We start from the raw sequence: 20,184 nt of genomic DNA on the forward strand, positions 1-20,184 counted from the left end.
TATTATCTAATCCAGAAGTGGAAAGTAGTAGCCAAAGAAGCAAATCCTATCCATACATAAGTTTGATTTTTCCCAACAGTAGTGACTAAATTAATCACCAAATTAATACATCTAGAGATTTAACATAATCTGAATTCCTAGCCCTTTAATAAAAATCAGGTCATTTGGCAACTCAGGGTCCATGTTCCATATGGCAAAAATCAGCTGGTGTGGAATAATGACTGCTCCCTTAGACAGGTGGGCACACCGGAGTGTGACACACCAGTCACCCTTCTCTGCTCCATCCCCCCGCCAACTTCACTTGCTACGTTTACTGCCTGTCCATGCCTATATTAGAGTGTGCAATCCCCGAGCGAATCTTATTTTCTCTTAGTTACTGAAGTTGGGTCACTCCTTCTTATTGACTAAGGTCACTTAGGAGAGGTCACGCAATAAGTGGAAGATGTTGGAAGAGAACCTTGCAAGGGCTCAGCCCTTGGCTCTCGTCTCTTCTCATACTGCACGCTCTCTCTTGGTGGTCCCATACAGCCCAGGTCAGGGCACCCTCCAATGCACACTTCCAGTCCCAGACCCTTACCTGTGCTCTAGACTTGTGTATCCAGTCACCCACCTTGGGCAGTGCCTTCATTTCCTCATCTGGAATATGGGGACAGTGAGAGTACTTTTCTACCATATGGTTATCACGGGAATTATATAAACAATTGTTAACACATATGGAATCGTTTGAAGAGAGCCTGGCACTGTCATAGGCTATCAAATAGGTTGCTCAAATGCCAACAATGGAGCCTTCCTTCATTTCCCTCTGCTTCCAACCTGTTCCTCGGTACTCTACCCCACGCTGGCAATGGCACCATTACCCTGTGGGTAGTTCAAGATAAACACCCAGGAGTCATTCTTCATTCATTCGTTTTCCTCATCTCCTAAATCCAATCCATCATTAAGCCTTTCCATGATATTCTCAAAATATATTTCAGTCAGTTCACTCTCCCCGTCTCTGTTGTAACCACCTTGGTCTAAGCCCCCATCATCTCTTGCCTTGATTTCTGTAACAACCTTCTGCTATTATGTACTGAATTATGTACCCCCACCCCCCACCCCGTCAGTCATATGTGGTGGCCCTGACCCACAGTGTGATGGTATTTGGCGATGGGGTGTTTGGGAGTTTCAGATTTTAGGTTTAGATGAGATGACGGGAGATTAGTGCCCTCAGAAGCAGGGACACCAGCATGCTTGGTCTTTCTTTCCCCACCATGTGAGGACACAGGTAGAAGGCAGCAATCTACAAGCCAGGAAGAGAACTCTTACCAGAAACCCATCCTGAGGGCACCTTGATCTTGGACCTCTAGCTGCCAGAACTGAGAAAATAAATTTCTTTGTTTAAGCCACTCAGTCTACACTATTCTGTTACAGCAGCACAAGAAGAGTTAAGACTAAGACACCTCCTAACTGGTCTCCTGCTTCCATTGGTTCTCTTCGAAAATCCATTCTCCACACAAAAAAGCCAGCGTGGTCTTCTTAAAAGGGTCACAGTCCCGCTCAAAACCCTTCTCTGGTTTATTTCCGTGCTTACAGCAGAGCTGGAGCCCCTAACCCTGCCTCACACTTCTGTGAGCTCTAGGTGACTTAACCCCCTCTCCCCTTGCTCATTGCACTGGGCCATCCTAGACTACAGCTCCAGCCTCAGAACCAAGGTACATCTGCTGCTCCATCAGCAATGCTCCCCCTTCAGCCCTGGAACCGCTTTTATTCTTCATCTCCTCGTTCAAAGTGGCCTTCAAGACCAACCCATTTATAGCGTCCTCCGCCTCCTTTCTTATTTAAATTACCCCACCGATAATGCTCACAACAATCTGGCATTACCTTTTTATTTGTTTATCTGCATATAGCCTGCCCGCCCCGACCCCCACCTCGTGCAAAATCCATGAGGGCGACAGACTCTGTGTGGTTCCCCTGATGCACGCCTGGCTCTAAGTGCCTAGCACAGGGCCTGAGACATCTGCCGTGGGATTTCTGGAGTCTCCTGAAGGCCAGGGAGGGTCAGGTGACTTTCTCAAAGCTGGTTTCCAGGGACTCTGCACTCTTCACACTCCCCGAGGGGCCTCTAGACGCTCTTGGGATGGAGAATTAATACCTTTCTCGGCTGCCTGAGCTTGGTGAGATCTGAGTCTAGAAGTACTTTACCAGCTTGAAGTGGCCGGGAGCGGGGTAGCGGGAAGGCACGAGGGGCGTGAGGGGCGTGAGGGGCGGGGCCTCCAGTGGGCGGAGCCTCCCGTGGGTGGGGCCTGGCTGCCCGAGCCAATGGGGCCCCGAGGCGCAGGGAGGCTGGGCTGCCGAGGGGAGGCGCTCGCGCGCCACGGGGTGCGGAGGCTGAGCCGAGGACCGGAGCGGATCCGCAGGCGGGACCCGCGGCCAAGGCACACCCCCGGCTCCCGGTTCCTGGCGGCTCGCAAGGTAAGCAGAGCCCGCGGCGAAGTAAGACTTTGTGAGGTTTCTGGTAACAGGGGAGTCCCGGCCACCTCCCGCCGAGGCTTCTGGTGGCGTCCCGGCGCCAGACTGCGTTCCCGGGCGCTCCGGCTCTGTGCCTGCGGGATGCGGGCGCGCGGAGGGGCCCGACACGGGGCGGAGGAGCCGGCGCGCCAAGCTGCCTCCCCGAGTGCTGCTGCCAGGTCTCCGGGCCGACCCTGGGACGGACAGTTGCGCGTGCGGGGCACGCCTGAGGGGCCCGGGAGCCAGAGGGGCTTCGCATAGTGGCTTCCAAGAGACTCTCCACCCAGCGCCGGAGCCCCGGGAAGAGCTTGCGGGGAGCTGGCGGCCGCAGAGGCCGGACGTCTGCTCTACCGAGATCTGCAGACGCCTCCTGACCTGTTGCCCCCCGGAGCCAGGGGTCAGATTGGTCATGCCATTTCTTATTTCTAGGTCTCTTGGAGCTCAGGAAAAAAACAAACAAATAAACGCAAAAAACTCAGAGTGATTCCCTGGCCAAGCTAGGACAGAGAAATTAGCGCTTTATGGAGCGCCTCGTGTATTCTGCGTTTATTGGGTTCCTATTGTGTTCCAGACAATGTGCTAAGCCCTAGAGTCAGGAAGAAGGGTGTTGGAGGCGCCCCTGGGACTAAGAAGGAGAACAGGAGAAACGGTTATAATGCATTGTTGTACAGGGGATGTTACGTGGAGAGGAGGACTATGAGCAAGCCAGGAAGGCTTCCAAGAGGAGGTGACTATTGAATGGGGACTAGAGGAGTAGGAGGGTTTGCCAGGCTGAAAGCTGTGTGGGCTGGGGTGTGTGTGCGATGGGAGAGCAGACTGGGGTGTGTGTGTGCATGCATGTATGTGTGTGATGGGATACCAAGACTGGGGGTGTGTGTGTATGCACTTGTGTGTGTGTGTGTGATGGGATAGCAGGAATTCCAGAGATTTTCCTGTGCAAAGGTAAAAAAAACTGAAAAAGTCCAATATCCTGACTTAGGCCATCAGTTAATCCTATATCAGCTAATCAAATAGGACTAGGGCTTTTGTGGGGAGGAAATGAGGTGTCAACATGGCAGGAGCTAAAACATGCACAGACCTTAAAATGCAGCCTTAGACTCCATAGATTTTTGTCCTGTGATCAAGGAGGGCAGTGGAAGAATTCTGGCAGCTCTGTGGAAATGGATGGAGATTGGAGCAATAGAAAGCGGGTAAGTTGCAGTTAATATTTTGGATGTGGTTGCAAATATTCTGGCCCCTAAAGGCAGCAGTGTCTGCCCAGGAGCCCTGCTCCCTGGCTTCCGGGCATGGATCATTCAGGCATGGAGCCGTTGCTCATGTGATGCTTGCCTCTGCAACCTACAGGTCATTTTCCTATTGTTTCTGGAGGGTTTAACCTGGACCTTGTTGTCAGGGGTGGCCCCTGGAGGATGGTGAAGGGAACCTCTGCCTGTTGTTTCTGATCTTCTGGTTTTCCCTCTATGGGCTCCTGTTTCTGTCTCATGGAGACACAGCCTCAGCTGTTAGAGGCTGTGGGGAAGAGAAAAGTCTTGACAGGGATTCGCATCAGAAAGTCACTTTAGCCATGTGCCTTGGGGACATTTTTAGCCTTTCTGAATCTCAGTTTTCTGATTTAAAAGGAAGTCATCATCCCCACCTGTCATAGGTTGGATTCTAAGGGAAAAGACTCAGAGGCTCTGAGAATTGGGTGTAAGTGGATTCTTGGGGAATGGTCTCACTCTCCAAGGGATGGATGGTGAGAGAAGCAGGATGAGGACAGGGGGAGAAGTTGGTCAATAATGGAAAGCAAGAGAGGCCTCAGGTGATCTGAGGCTGGGGGCCAGGCCTTCGAAACCCCACGTTGATCAGTCAGTGGGGGCAGACTGCCTCCAGGGAAGGGGGCATAACTTTGGGTGTCCCTTCAGCAGGATGGTTCCTGAAGAGAAGCTCAGCTGTGAGCTGTGCACAGCCAGCACTCCCAGAAACCAGCACAGGGAGTGAGAGGTGCCCTGTTCTTGGAGGGGGTTGCTGAGAGCTGGGCCTGGGCAGCTCCCTCCCAGGGTGGGCTTGGGAAGTGGCCAAGATACCAGAGAGAAGGTGCTTTGCGCTGTGCCCAGTGAAGAACAGAAGCATTCCTTTCTCTCACCTTTAAGCTTCTTGACTGCATGTGAAGATGGATTTTGAAGTTTGAATTAAGTCAATCAGCTTCCGCAAGGAAAGAATCTTTCATGATAAAGACCACAATGACTACTATCCAGTGTCTCTTATGCATATGCATTCTCATTTTACAGTCACCCCATTGTTTTCTAAAACCCAACAGAGTAGGTGTCCTTCTGCTATAAAGTAATGACCACAGCAAAAAGCACAAGAACTTGTTTCAGTCCGTGGAATGATTTCATTGGTGAATTGATTAACTAATTGAACAGTAATTAATTCATTAATGTGCATTGAATGCCTCCTAAATGGTCGGCACTGTCCTTGGTGCTGGGAATACAGATTAGTCTATTAGGGGAGGCAGAGACTGACATTAAATGCTTTGATTCCTTCAAAGCAAATACTGAAGAATGGACTGTTGCATTACATAGCCAGGGTGTGATGGAGAGTAATAGGCTGTCTTCCCACTGGACTCTTTGTCACCATTCAGTTTCAATATAATCTCCTCAGAGAGGCCTTTTGGATCATCTGGTATAAAGCAGATATCCTCCCTTTTATGCCCCCTTCACCACACTTGCTGATTCATTTTATTTACTTCCTGTAATTAGTCCTCCTTGTTAGACTGAGGGCTCCAGGAGGTCATACCTCACTTTATCCCAGCACAGTTTTCAGCACATATTTCTTGAATGAGTGAAGTTAATGAAGGGTAGATCATTAGAGGATTGGTATCACCAAGAAGTGATATTTACACTGAGATCTGAGGGATGAGGAAGGTCCAGCAATGCCAAGGTCAAGAGGCAGAGAGAACAACTTGTCCAAGGACTGTGAGGTGGAGGAATGGAACCCAGCATGACTGGAGAGCAGCCTGAGATGAGTTTGGAGAAATAGATGGGGCCATGGAAGGCCATGCTGAGCTTGGGTTTTACTCAAGGTGCAATGAAAACTCAGTGAAGGATCTTAATGACCTAGTAACAACCTGATGTTATATAATTGCTTGTTGTCGGTCATGCCTCTTGGAGGCAAACTCCATGAAGAAAAGTGCCCAGTAAATATTGCTGAAGTGAATGGATGATGTGGTTTATGCAGCTCCCAGGTAAAAAAAGGACTAGGAAGAAGAATGGATCTTGCCACAAATTAGGAGTTTGGTGAGAGAGGTGTTGGTGTCCTGGCTACAGGGTAGCAATGGTATTGGAAAAGTAGAAGGAGCTGTATTGGGGGTGTTAAATGGACAAGACTTGCTGATACATTCAATGTCAGGATTATGGGAAACGGAAGGATCAAAGGTGACCCCCCCCCAGGATTATAGCTCAAGATTGGATGCAAGCTGTCCATAAACAGGGAAATGGATAAACAAAAATGTGGTAAGTACTTACAATGGAATCTTACTCAGCCATAAAAAGGAAGAATGTCCTGATACATGCTGGACTTCCCAGATGGCACAGTGGTAAAGAATCCGCTTGCCAATGCAGGAGATACAAGAGATTCTGGTTCCATCCCTGAGTCAGGAAGATTCCCTGGAGGAGGAAATGGCAACCCACTCCAGTATTCTTGCCTGAAAAAGTCCATGGACAGAGGAGCCTGGCAGGCTACAGTCCATGGGGTCGTAAAGAGTCAGACATGACTTAGTGATTGAGTATGCACCGATACCTGCTACCATGTGAATGAGCCTTGGAGACATGTTAAGTGAAAGAAGCCAGACACAAAAAGCCGCATATTATATGATTCCACTTGTGTGAAATAATCCAAGTAGACTAACCCATGGAGGCAGAAGGCAGATTGGTGTTTGTGGAGTTTGTGTGGAGAGGGGAAGGTAGACAGGGCATGACTGCTAAGCGGTTTCCTTTTTGGATGGTGAAAATATTTTGGAACTGGATGGAAGTTGTGTTTGAACTGTACTATGAATATACTAAATGCTACTGAACTGTAGACTTTAAAATGGTTAATTTTACTTTATAGAAACTTAATCTCAGTTACCAAAAAAATAAAAGATCAATAGGTAGGAGCACCAGTCAAAGAGTGGTGGTGAAGAACAGGGGGAAAAAATGTAAATGCTCTCTTGGAGATGTCCAAGATACCCACACAGAGACTGGGGGGACCTCCGGCTAATCAGAGGGGTGTCAGCACTTTGATGCCAGCCAGTAATATGGATGAGATCTAGGGAGAAAGTGCAGAGGAGCACATCCGAGCTTGCATCATTCTTTAATTTGATCCTCATAACTACCTACAAGGAAGGTGCTTCTGTTCTTATTTTCAGATGAGGAAACCAAGGCCCCCTGAGAATGGGCTTCCCCAAGGTCAGACAGTTTTGTACATGTGGTTCCCCTGGCTTCCAGTCCTTTGCCTTTCCCGAGTCAGGGTGATGCTGTTTAAAATTTGAGTAAAGACCTTCCCTCCCTCCCTTCCTCCCTCTCTCTTTCCTTCTCTCCGCCCCTCCCTCCCTTCCTCCCTCTCTCCACCCCTCCCACCCTCCCCTCTTTCCACAGTCAAGATTGAGTACTCACATGTGGCAGGTACTGTGCTGGGCCTCTGTTGGTGAAGGTGCAAATGGCTGTAATTAATCTTGTGGAATTTACCTGGTAAGCAAGCAATGAGGCCATTGATACAGAGGACATAGGAGCCTGGACCAGGGGCATCTCTCCCAAGTTTAGGGGTAGGAGGAGGCTTCCCGGAGAAAGTGAGCTAGCAGAGATGTGTAGCAGAAGTGGAAGAACTGAGCCTAAGAAAGAGAAGGGTTCTTTGGAAGGTTCAGGATCCCTGAACACCTGCTGTGGGAATTCCCTTTCTCTTCATTCCCTAGTTCTTCCTGTGTTACTGGCATTTTTCAGCTCATCCAGGAGGGCTATTGTTTCTATAACCCTGGAGGCAATAAGTAGGCAAATAGCTTGATTTGATTTCAAGTGGAAGCTTCAAAAGAGGAGCAAGGCAGGGTACAAACAGTCTGACTTTCAAAGCTGGGCTCTGTCTCTGAGCAAATGATTTAGTCTCTCTTTTTGTACCTATGAAATGGAGTCAGTCACATCACTGCTCACTGCAGGAAATAAGTGAGATGATGTAATAATGCATTGGGCACGTAATAAATGATCAGAAAAATCTCATTTTGTTTATCTCTTAGAGAGGAAGCCTTTCTGAATAGGCCAGTGGTTTCCACACTCTGAACACTGTTTAAAATACAGAAATCCGTGCAGGCTTCCCTGGTAGCTCAGATGGTAAAGAATCTGCCTGCAATGCAGGAGGCCAGGGTTTGGTCCCTGGGTCAGGAAGATCCCCTGGAGAAGGAAATGGCAACCCACTCCAGTATTCTTGCCTGAGAAATCCCATGGCCTATAACCCTCTAGACAGAGGAGACGCTTGGGCTTCAGTCCATGAGGTCGCAAGAGTCAGACCCGACTTAGCGACTAAACCATCGTATACTTCCTCTCAAGAATCTGGTTTGGATGGTTTGGGATGGAACATAGCAATCTGTATGTTTAGAAAGCACTGCAGACGATCCTGGTAAAAGCATGGTCCAGGACCATAGGCTTAGACCAAATGCTTGAGTCTTTGCTGTGATGTTCACGAAAGGGTTAAGCACCTAGAAGCAGATAATGCCTTCTAGGAATTATTAGCCAATGGCGGTGCTGACCGGTGATGTAATGTCTTTGGCTGGCACTCCATTGGTTAAGTGTATTGTTTCTCCTGCTTCAGCTGTGAGGAGCAAAGCCGGAGCCCAAGGGTTAATAATTCTGTGGCAGCACACAGAGCTATTTTCCTCCCAGTCCGCTTCTGCTGGTTGTGAGTGTGGAGCATGGCTCAGCTGGCTGTAGCCCTTCTTCCAGTAAATAGCTGCCCCTTCCTGCCTACCTCCTCCCAAGCAGAGCACATGTCTCCATAGTACTACGGAGGGGGAGGAGGGTGAGCAGAAGTGTTTAGGGAAGCGAGAGCCCTTTCAAAGTTACTGCCACTGGGGACGGGCACAGCGCCAGCTGCTCTGGGCTGCAGAGGTCCCACCGGATGAACTGCTAAGTGGTCACCTGCTTCTGAGCATTGTTCAACCTGGCAGGATCCTCAGAACCAGGAGGTGAGCCCCCGGTTTTGGAAGGAAGAATGGGCCCGGAGGAGAAGAGCCTTGGGGGCCGCGGGAGGGAACAGCTCTAGGGGGCAGGTCAGCACAGGCTCCATGCAGAGCTGCCCCCACATGCAGTGTGAGCTGGGCCAGGACAGTCTCCCTCTCTATGTCTATTTGCTCAAGAACACCATGTGAGGCTTGGATCAGGGGGCCGCTTGGTGGGGAGTGTGCTGACAAGGCAGTGTTCACAAGCCCGCTCTTGGTGTAGCTTTCTGCCCAGTGCTTCTGGGAGAGAAATGCTTCTGTTAATCTGAGGCAGGAGGGGGCGCATCAGGTTAGCGGTGTCTCCCCAGCGCCCGCTGTCACCCACGCCCCTCCTTGTCCTGTGGGGGTCCCCCTTCAGTGCTCAGCTGCATGCTCTTGGTGGACTCTGGGCTGAGGTTTCCAGGAGTCCCTAAATGGTCTCAGGGAGTTTTGGTCATGGCTTTCAGGGGAACCTTTGGATCGCTGGCCCTTGAGTTACAGGTGTGCCTTTGTGGATTGGGGCATGTTCCTAATGTCCCATGCTGGAGCTCTCTGGAGAGTAGGGGGATTCTCTTTGTATTATGAAAGCACAGTCGGGGGATTATACTGTTTGTGTTTCAGAGGGCGTGCGTTGTTGCCTGGACTTGAGACTTCTCACCTTGCTCAGAGGGGAGCCTAATGCAGCATGTCTGCCTCAAGGTGTATGAACTGAAAAAAGTCAGAACGGGGAGGGGAAAGGAGACCGGAGTAACTGGGAAGGGCTGCTAGCAAGAAAGTCTGCCCTTCATCTCACAGGGAATTCAGGGAAACTTGGCATTTCATAGACAAACTGTGACTGTACATCTCTCCTGCAGCCCTCGCCAAAATTTGTAAATAAAAAATACCATTGCTTTTATTCTTCAGAATTTGGTTTCATGTGGAGTGCCTCCATTTTCTTTAAGGAGAGTAGAGCCTGCAGAGATTCCTGCCTGTGTCTTGTGTGACCCTTGGCATCTGCCACCCCGTGTTCTGGGCCAGGCTCTACTGCTGAAGAACATGTAGGTTCCTGGGCAAGTCCTTGCCCCTCTCTGAGCCTGGGTTTCATTATGTGTCAGTCACAGAGGTGGGAGGGAGTTGAACTAACTGACTTTTAGAGCCCTTCCTCTCTGGCTGTGCTCTGGATCATGAAAAGCCTCAGGATCTGGGTCTGTTGATTAAGTGGATGACTGGTGGGGGTGAAGGATGTTTGCACAAAGGGGAACGTAGCATGTGTCCTCGGTGCAGGGGGCTTTGCACACATTTTAACACATCACCCTCCCAGTAGGCCTGGGAGGAGGTAGAATAAGCAATCTAAAGATGTGAAAATCAAGGCTGAAGGAGTTCAGTGACTTACCCAAGATCATCACTCAGTAAATGTTGACACTGGTATTTGAACCTATACTGCGGTGGTGGTTCATGGTAGAGTAACGTAAGGACTAGAGCTGGAATCCTTGTCTGCCTTTGGCTCTTTGCACGCTCTCCATTCTCCTGGAAGTTCCACAGTGATTTTCAGATCAATTAGTTCAGTCAGGTTATTGTGGATTGTCCACTTTACTGTCTGGGACAGCAGATGGTCCCTGGATCTGGAAAGGACCCTACAGTCCTTTGGATCAGGCCCCTCAGTTTATATCTGGGAAAATGAAGGTCCAGAGAAGTTAGGTTACCTGTTTTATATCACTCAGTGAGTTGATAAATGGTAGAGATGGAGACCAAGACTCCTTTCCTTAGGTGTGTGAAGTGATATTATTATTAAAGAGTTTTCTTAAGCCTTCATTGAGAACTTTGGGATCATTTCAATTGAATTATCCTTCCCTCCAGGCCCCTTTGAAGTGCCAGAGAGTGGAGTAAGGCTCAATGAGCACCTACTCTGGGCTTGACATTGAGGCAGGTGTCTGAGACATGGATGGGGTAGTAAGTAAACAAAGCCTGAGACCTGGTCAGTTTCCCCAAAGAGGCTCAGGATGCAAGCTGGGTTTCGGGAGAGTCTAGTTCATAGGTCAGCAAGCTTTCGTGATGCGTAGGCAGCCTGGTGCAACCCTGACCCTTCCTCTCTGCATGTGGCCGGCACCTAATTTATACACTGTAAGAACACTGGCCACATGACACGTGATCTCTGTTCTTTGTCTTCCCAACTAAGCTGTATGTTTCCAGGGCACAGCTCCCGAAATGTAGAACCTGATCAGTGGAGCCGCCTCGTGGGGAGGTGGGTGTCAGTATCTTGGATGTGCAGAGATGAACACCCAGAAGTAAAAACCATCACTTAGTTACTTAAAGGCGCAATGCAGATACATGGCTCTTTTCTTGATCACTATAATGTTAAGAAAGAATCATCCTAATACCAGGCTTCGAATACGCTGATGATTATCATAGGAAAGAGGGGTTATAAATATTCTGCAGGGCTAGAAAGCAAAGCTCGCAGCCAGGGGTGGATGTGGAAGGGAGTGGGTAGCAGGTAAATGCAGGAAGAGTGGGCTGAGAATGGCAGTGGTCCAGTGGTAGGAGACTCCTCTCCTTGCCAGTGTCAGAAATGGCTGGTAACCACCAGGCATTGCTGCCCCGGTAAAGAGTAGACCTTCTTAGTCTCTCACTTCCCTTCTCGATCTAAGATTTCTTGATTATTTACCAAGCAGGAGTAAATGAGAGGAGGCCGGTAGGTAGAGCAGAGTTTCATCTCACTGATACTTAGATTCCAGAGTCATAGTATGGGGCTAGAAATCATTCATAGCCAAAATACCCTTGAAGATATTTTCATTGCCCCCCAAATTGCATTTTGCCTGGTTTCTGTGTATGCAACCCGGAACAATAATTCCTGTGCTAACTAGTGTATAAAACCCTGACCAAGACTAAAAGAACTAACATATAAAAAAATTTATATGCAGTTGTTTGCGTTTCATACTGCTCTGTTTTTAAGGTAAGTTCAACATTTCTAACTGGCATGAAGTGGGGGGTAGAGAATTCTCAGATGTTCTTGTTTGCTTGTGGGGTTGGTACCATCATTTTTGGATAAACAGCCCTTAATACTTCTTACATGTAACCCATTTTAAATGATGGTGAAAATTAAGTGAGATATTAAATGTGAGCCCAGTGACAGAGCGATGCTCAGTACACTTCTACTGGAAGGTGCTCAGCATCTTGCTTTAGCAGACTTGCTGATACCGATCTTTGAGAAGCTTTAGTGAAGAACCTGGTCATCTGTGTTCGGGCTGGCATTTCCTATTTGAGGTTGGCATGTCTGCTTGGTTCCTCTGGACAGTGCCCACCCTCATGACTCTGAATATTGCTTCTAAAATTCAAAGTGGGAAAAGAACCAGGTTGGATGTTCCACAGGCCTGAGTTCAGAGCACCAGTCATTACCTATAGATGTGTGACTCTGGGCATGTTACTTAACCTGTCTGTGCCTGGCTCTTTTCACGTATGAAAATGGGGTCCATAGAGTCCACCTTGAAGGGTGGATGGAGGATTAAATAGAACCTTTAGAGAGTGCCTGGAACATATAGAGTAGGCGTCCTTTAAGTGCTAATTTATTCCTTCTCCTTGGAATGGTGTTTTGGAGAGGTGGTATATTTTTTGTTTCTTCAATCTCACCTCCAACTTCTTTGCACATATTAGTAGCACTTCTAGATAGATTTTTACAAGCCCTGAGGAAACCCCATGTGGCATTACTCTAAGAATGAGGGTGCTTGCAGCCTTGCCCCATCTTAGCTCATCTCAAGCCAGTTACCTAACCAAGTACTGGAAGGCTGCACTTAGTAGGGAGTTGTTGAGTTAATTCTTTTTTTTTTTTTTTTTTTCAGAGAGCCAAAAATCAATCTATATTTAATCCTTCCAGTCACTGTTAACAGACCTACAGTCCCAGTAAAGAAGGGAGAAACACAGAGATGTATAGAAATGTAGGGGCAACATATAGAAATGCAAGCAGAGTGGGGGAATCGAGAAGTGTCTGCCCATGCCTTTATTTATTTATTTTCTTTTTCTTTTTTTTTTCTTTCATTCATTCTTTTTTTTTTTTTTTTTTTTTAGTTGGAGGCTAATTACTTCACAACATTTCAGTGGGTTTTGTCATACATTGATATGAATCAGCCATAGATTTACACGTATTCCCCATCCCGATCCCCCCTCCCACCTCCCTCTCCACCCGATTCCTCTGGGTCTTCCCAGTGCACCAGGCCCGAGCACTTGTCTCATGCATCCCACCTGAGCTGGTGATCTGTTTCACCATAGATAGTATACATGCTGTTCTTTTGAAATATCCCACCCTCACCTTCTCCCACAGAGTTCAAAAGTCTGTTCTGTACTTCTGTGTCTCTTTTTCTGTTTTGCATATAGGGTTATCGTTACCATCTTTCTAAATTCCATATATATGTGTTAGTATGCTGTAATGTTCTTTATCTTTCTGGCTTACTTCACTCTGTATAATGGGCTCCAGTTTCATCCATCTCATTAGGACTGATTCAAATGAATTCTTTTTAACGGCTGAGTAATATTCCATGGTGTATGTGTACCACAGCTTCCTTATCCATTCGTCTGCTGATGGGCATCTAGGTTGCTTCCATGTCCTGGCTATTATAAACAGTGCTGCGATGAACATTGGGGTGCATGTGTCTTTTTCAGATCTGGTTTCCTCGGTGTGTATGCCCAGAAGTGGGATTGCTGGGTCATATGGCAGTTCTATTTCCAGTTTTTTAAGGAATCTCCACACTGTTCTCCATAGTGGCTGTACTAGTTTGCATTCCCACCAACAGTGTAAGAGGGTTCCCTTTTCTCCACACCCTCTCCAGCATTTATTGCTTGTAGACTTTTGGATAGCAGCCATCCTGACTGGCGTGTAATGGTACCTCATTGTGGTTTTGATTTGCATGTCTCTGATAATGAGTGATGTTGAGCATCTTTTCATGTGTTTGTTAGCCATCTGTATGTTTCTTTGGAGAAATGTCTGTTTAGATCTTTGGCCCATTTTTTGATTGGGTCATTTATTTTTCTGGAATTGAGCTGCAGGAGTTGCTTGTATATTTTTGAGATTAATCCTTTGTCTGTTGCTTCATTTGCTATTATTTTCTCCCATTCTGAGGGCTGTCTTTTCACCTTGCTTATAGTTTCCTTTGTTGTGCAAAAGCTTTTAAGTTTAATTAGGTCCCATTTGTTTATCACCATGGTTTTAATATGCCTTTCCCTAATGGCAAATGATGTTAAATATCTTTTCATGTATGTTTTTTCCCTCCTTATGTCCTTTTCAGTTAAGTATCTATTCAAGTCTCTTACCCATTTTTAAGTTGCTTTTGTGTTTTTTACTCAAAAGTTTTGAGTATTCTTTATATCTTCTTGATGTCAGTGCTTGCTCTATTTGGCTGCATCAGGTCTTAGTGGGATCTTTGTTATGTCGTGCGGGATCTTTCCTTGTGATGCACAGACTCTCTCGTTGTGGTGGATGGGTTTCAGTAGTTGCAGTGTGTGGAACCCACGTCCCTTGCATTGCAAGGTGGATTGTTAACCCCTGGACCACCAGGGAAGTCCGTCAGTGCTTTCTTGAATATGTGCCTTGTAAATGCTTGATTAGTTTTTAAGGAATTATTCTGAATGCTGTGTGGAAAGGACGTTGTAGGGGACAGGGGTCAAAATGAAAGGATCAGAGAGTGAACTGTTGCAGTAGTCCATGGGCAGAGATGATGGTGGTTTGGACTAGGGTTATTGGAGTAGAAGAGGTAAAAAGTGGCAAAAAAAAAAATTTTTTTTTTAAAGTAGAACTATCTGAACCCAGTGATGCATGGAATGTGAGGAAAAAGAGGAGTCCAGCATGGTAAGGTTGTTGGAGGCACTGAGAGTTTAAATATAATTCAGGCACGTTCCCTGCCCTCAAGAAGCTCATAGTCTGGTGACGGGAGATGAACTGTAAGCAGTTCGACTGGGATATGACCAGGTACGCTCTCAGAGTCACATGAAAAGGACTGGGGGAGCCCGGATGACAGGGAAGTTGCTAAGAAACAGTCGTGCAAGGCCAGCTCTCTGGACTGTAATCCTGAGTGTGTGCTGGGAGTCAGCTGGGGAGGTTGGTGACGATGCAGCTGGCTGGACTCCCACCCCACAAAGTAGGGGGCCTGTGGTCAGCACGCACCAGCTATCGTTCTGTGTTGGTGATTGGCCAACTACACTCTAAGAAACCCTTGGGGGAGCTCACTGGGGTGACTTCACAGAAATGAGTGTGTTTGAGGTGGAGTGCCAGTGTTGAGTAGGAATTCTCACTTGCCGAACAGGGGAGAAGGGGCAGACAGGCAGAAGGGAAAGCAGAAGCTTGGAGGTGGCAGAAATTCACTGGAGCCGAGAGGAAGCGTAGATTGGGTGATGATGCTGCTGGTCAACCAGGAGTACGTGTCTGTGTGGTGGTGGGTGGGAGTCATGTGACTCCTGAGCGCAGTGCATCGGAGGGGATGCAGCAACTCATCAGCTCCCCGTTTACTAACTAGGGGCCCGCCACAGTGAGAGGTACCCAGCAGTCCAAGACTTAGGTGCGCAGAGGGGCAGCTGTGCTTTCCAAGGCTCCTGTGATGCAGCCTTTGGGGAAAACGATGGCTTCACTGGGGCTTCCCAGGTGGCGCTAGTGGTAAAGAACCCGCCTGCCAGTGCAGGAGACATAAGAGATGAGGGTTCAATCCCTGGGTCAGGAAGATCCTCTGGAGGAGGAAATGGCAACTCACTCCAACATTCTTAGGAGAATCCTATAGATGGAGGAACCTGGTGGGCTGCAGTCCATAGGGTCACAAGGAGCCAGACACAACTGAAGCGACTTAGCATGCATGCACATGGCTCCAGCTGGTGGACCATGCAGAAGTTTGCTACAGGGTGCCCGGTACCCAGTCCTGCCATGGGCCTTCCTCAAAGCTCACAGAGTCTGCATCTCCTTCCCGCACATCACCCTGCCTGCTTTCCAAGGACGCCACAGCCACGTCTTCCTGCAGCCTGACTACCAATTTATTGCACATTCGCTGTGTGCCAAGCTGCATTCGAAGCACCTTACGTAAATTAACCCATTTCATTCTCACAGCAGACCTCTAGATGAGATAGAATTATTATCTCTGTTTTTGGACGAGCAGAGTGAGACACAGAAAAATGAATGACAGGCCCAAGGTAACAGTGCTGGGAGACGGAAGAGCTGGCTGGGGTATTAACCCAGGTGGTTTTGACTCCAGAACCCATGCTTTTAACTATTATGCTGCATAAACCCTCCAGGGCATCTGCAGAGTACGAGGAGAAGCAGTAGTAGCAGAAATACCGTGCATATCAGGAGAACAGCTACTGTGTCATGGTTGTGTTAACGGTGTCGTCTTAGGGTTACTCCACATAGGGACTATTTCAGTGATAAAGCTTCATGTTATGAAGGCTTTTCTTTTCTGATTTTAGGCTTTGGATTAAAACTATTTTTATTCTTTCTAGTCTAGTTAATAAGAATCAGTATGGTATATGTTTTTTGAGGTTTGAAAGAGCACCACATGAAACATCATAATACATGTTACCGCTAAAAGTTGTTTTGTGTGGGAATGTTCACCCTTATCCTAGATGACCCTCAATTATTATGTGTTTAGACTTCTAAATGTGTCTTTCTGCTCAACTTTTCCTGCTTCCAGTAGCTGCTGTATCTTCCTCCCGCAAAATTCTGGTTTCCTGTGTGTTTTTGACTGAAATCAGGGAAGGCAAATGACACTGACAATATACATGCATTGTTTCCTAGGGAAGAATCAATAGAATCTGACTGATCACCCCCCTCCCACTTGAATGTGGCCCCCACGAGGTCAGAGATTTGGGGTTTTTTTCCACTATTACATCTCCAGCACCAACAGGAAAGGGTTGGCCTATGGTAGGCGTTCAAAAGATATTTGTGAGTCAAAGAAACTGAGTGAATCCATCCTGTGTTGTTTCTTCCACGTCCCTAATGTTATAAACTGTTTGAAGACAGGGATTGTATCAGATTCACCTCCACACAATCCCATAACAGAGCGAAGGGGTTTGTTCTGGGTGTGGGAGTGAATGAAAGGGATGCCCTGCTACCCTCTTCATCTGTCTCCTTGTAGACAGACACGCACGGTCTCTGTCATAGGCCACTGCGAAACCCTCCTGCCTGGTCTCCCTGTGTCCAGTTAGGTTTTCTCCAAATCCATTTCCATAGTATATAGTGTTAGAGTTTGTTTTTTATTTAAACACAAATGTGACCATGTCACTGCCCGGCTTAAACACAGCAGCTGCTCCTTGCTGTTTGTCCAAGCTCTTCCACGCGGTTCTGAGACCCTTCACGCCCAGGAGGCTGCAGCCCCGGCTTCCTCTGCCACCGTGGTGCCCTTCCACAGTATCTCCACTCACTCTCATCCGCTCCCCTCCCGCGCGGTCTCCTGCCTTGGCCTCCAGCAGCTCAGGGGTCCTTCTCCATCTCAGCTACTTGAGGTGGGATCCAGAGAGGGGAGAAAGGCTGAGTTCTAGCCAGACTCCTTGCCAAGATTCCTCACTTGACTCTTCTGTAAAATGGGATGTCTCCTGCCTGGGGCAGGGCCTGGGGGGTTGTGGGGTCACCGGATTCCTTCCTCCACCCCTAACCCCCTTCTGCAAGGAAGAAGATGCTGAAGCACTGGGGGGCAGGGGAGCTGTGGGGGCTACTGTTGTGTCACGTTCTGAGGCCCGTGAAGGTCTCCTTTCCGGAGAAGGACTCTGTCTCCAGACAGTTTCAAACAGGAAAGGGTTTGAGAAAAAGTTTTTGTGATTTAAAAAAAAAAAAAAAATAAGTAGAGGGGAAAGAGAGCACTGATGGGCGTGAAGGTGAGTCCAGCTTTCCATCAGCAGTTGGACCAGCGAGTGCAGCGGAAATGACTGTTCTTTGTGGGGGCTGGAGGCCGCCACCGTGAACATCTCCATCCATACTGTGCAGAAACCTCCCCTGGCCTGACGGCAGGAGAGAACCAGAGGGCTGAGCTCTGGAAGAAGTCACGGTGGCTGCCCGGGGATGTCTCGGTGGAAATCTGATGCCGGGCTAGGAAGGCTGTGCTTCCCGTGGGTGCTTCCCCCTGCCTGTCACATGTCATCAGTCGTGGGGTATCATAGCGCCTGGCCTGCGGGGGCATTACTGCTGCTTGGCTAAGGCCAGCCGCTTCCCCAGCTCAGTTGCTCCTGAAGAGGAAGGAGTTGGGAGGAGAGACAAACAGACCCAACTCGTGGTTAGAGGCCTGGACTCTGGGGTCAGACCAGCCTTGTTAGGCTTCTGCAGCTTCTCTGCTGTGTGACCTCAGGCAAGTGACTGAACCTTTCTGAGCCTTGGGTGCTTCAGCTCTAAAATAAGAATACTAGAGGCTTCCTTGTAGAATTACTAGGAATATGGGACACAGTGAAGGTGCGGGTAAATGCTTAGCTGAGTGTTTAACATATAGCAAGAATCCTGCCCATATTACTAATATCAGTGGAGGCTGACAAGCATTGTTAGAAATCGGGATAAGGGAAGGCAGAGAAAGAAACCACTTTCCTGTGTCTGGCTCTTTCTTGTGAAAGTGAGAATCAGAAAACGTGCATCTGAGTTCTTCAGATCTGAGCCCCTCCTCTTAGAAATGAGAGAAACTCCGGGGTGGAATGACGTGTGGGGCCACATCCTGACCCCATAGTGAATCCCGCTGGCAACTGGGCAATTCCTTGTGCCCTTCTGGCCCTGAGTTTCCTCTGTGTGAAAAATGGATAATAACAAGAGATTCACGTTAGGAGTAATTGGTTTAATATATAAATAGGGCTTAAAACAGTACCCGACACACAGAAAGCATTGTATAAATACTGTATACTTATCTTACTCCTAATATTGTTGCCGTGATATTTTACTGTTACTGTGATTACTGTTAATGTTATTGCTATGAATTGCTATTATTCTTGTTATTATTACCATCACCATCATCGTCATTATTACTGTTCGAGTCACAGAGGGAGTCCGTGGCGGTAGCGCCCACCTCTTTCAGTGAAAATCTGTGTGCTAGCATTGCCCTCACCTGCTCCTTTATGCGAGCATGAGGCTGCCAGGTTCCCTAGCCTGCAGGAGTGGGGATGGTGTCACCATAATTGCAGCTGAGCCCGCTGTTCCTGGAACTTTCTGAGCCAGCGCCAGGACTCAGGCTCCCCAAGGTGAAGGACACTGCAGAGGCTGCCCGAGTGCGGCCTGCTAGGCGCCAGGCTCTCAAGGAGCACTCTATTGATACTGATGTCAGGATTATTGGGAGGAGGGGGGCCAGCAAACCAGGGTGTCACGTGGTTGAAGGGCTGCATCTGGAGATAGACTAGACTGATCTAGTACATGATGTCCTGCCAAGTCCTGGAATCCCTGAGCCTCAGTTTCCTCATCTGTAAAATGGGGCTGGGAGTTGTATTTGCTTCACAGGGTTATGTGAGGATTAATGAAGTAACGCTTGTAATTAAATTAGCTCAATGCTTGAGTAAGCAGTCAGCCACGTAGTGGTTATTAGTATTTTTAATTTAGGAGCAAAGTACTGCCTGGAGAGGGTGAAATGAGTGGTTGGCAGGTAGGCACTGAAAGCCTGAGAATCTTGTATTTTAATGGTGATATTGGTGGAGTCAGGAAAATAAAAAAAAAACACCACCAGCTGAAGACTTGGTGACCTGGACTTGCCTGGCCACTGCCTTGCTAAATGAACACAGGTAATGATGAACACTTCCTTGTCCATACCTGCTTTCCACATCAGGCAATCGAGTCGTGAGAGCGGGGGCACCATGGTGCACGGTTCTGTGTGATTTCAGAGGCGTCCCCCACCTTCCCAGGTCCAGCCTCTCCAGGTACTTGTTGCTGCCAAGATATCGCCAACACCCTCCCTGGGGTCCTGGGATCCTGGAGTCCTTCAGCAGAGGATTACCGAGTCCCCAGGGTGCTAGTCTTGCATCTGGGTCCTATGTGAGGTGCCAGGAGAGGGCTGAGGGAGTCGGGTCTGGCAGGAAGTAAAACCATTCCCAAGATAAAGAAGATGCCGCCAGAGTATGGAAGGAGATTGGGGGTCCAGAGTGGACATGAAATGATCAGAGAAGAGCTCTGGGACAGTGGCATTGGACTTGAGACCTGGATGACAAGGCTGAGCCAGGAAGAACATTCTGGGCAGAGGGAACAGGCAAAGAGAACAGCATGTGCAAAGGCCTGAGGGTTGGGCGTGGTGCTGGGGAAGGAGGCTGGCTTGTTTGGGAGACAGGAAGGTGGATGGTTTGGTGCAGAGACTGAGCGAGGGAAGGTCCCAGACGATGTTGGCCTGCAGGCTTTGAAAGAAGCTTGAATGCCATCCACAAGGAGGGCGGGAGTCAGAGCTGGGGGGCAGGTGGGGAGACAGGGAGGCCAGAGGAGAGCTTCTGATTTGGTGCAGGAAGGCAGTTTGGTGCAGGTGAGGGAGGAGGGCAGCTCACACTCTGGTGGTGATGGTGATGGTAGAGTTGAAAGAAGCAGATGGATTCAGAAGCTTCCTTGGGGA

At 48.3% G+C, this 20,184-nt stretch overlaps 1 protein-coding gene across 1 annotated transcript in view; it reads left to right on the forward strand.

Moving 5' to 3' along the window:
- Positions 1 to 2,358: 2,358 nt before the first annotated feature.
- SYN3 (synapsin III) overlaps positions 2,359 to 20,184 on the forward strand; it is a 461,203-nt gene continuing 443,377 nt past the window's right edge. Inside the window, exon 1 of the mRNA XM_061125421.1 lies at positions 2,359 to 2,451. The gene's annotated coding sequence lies outside the window, so the exon portion shown is untranslated. The remainder of the gene's footprint in view (positions 2,452 to 20,184) is intronic.

Source organism: Dama dama, chromosome 22 (assembly GCF_033118175.1).
Source record: "Dama dama isolate Ldn47 chromosome 22, ASM3311817v1, whole genome shotgun sequence".
NCBI lineage: Eukaryota > Metazoa > Chordata > Mammalia > Artiodactyla > Cervidae > Dama > Dama dama.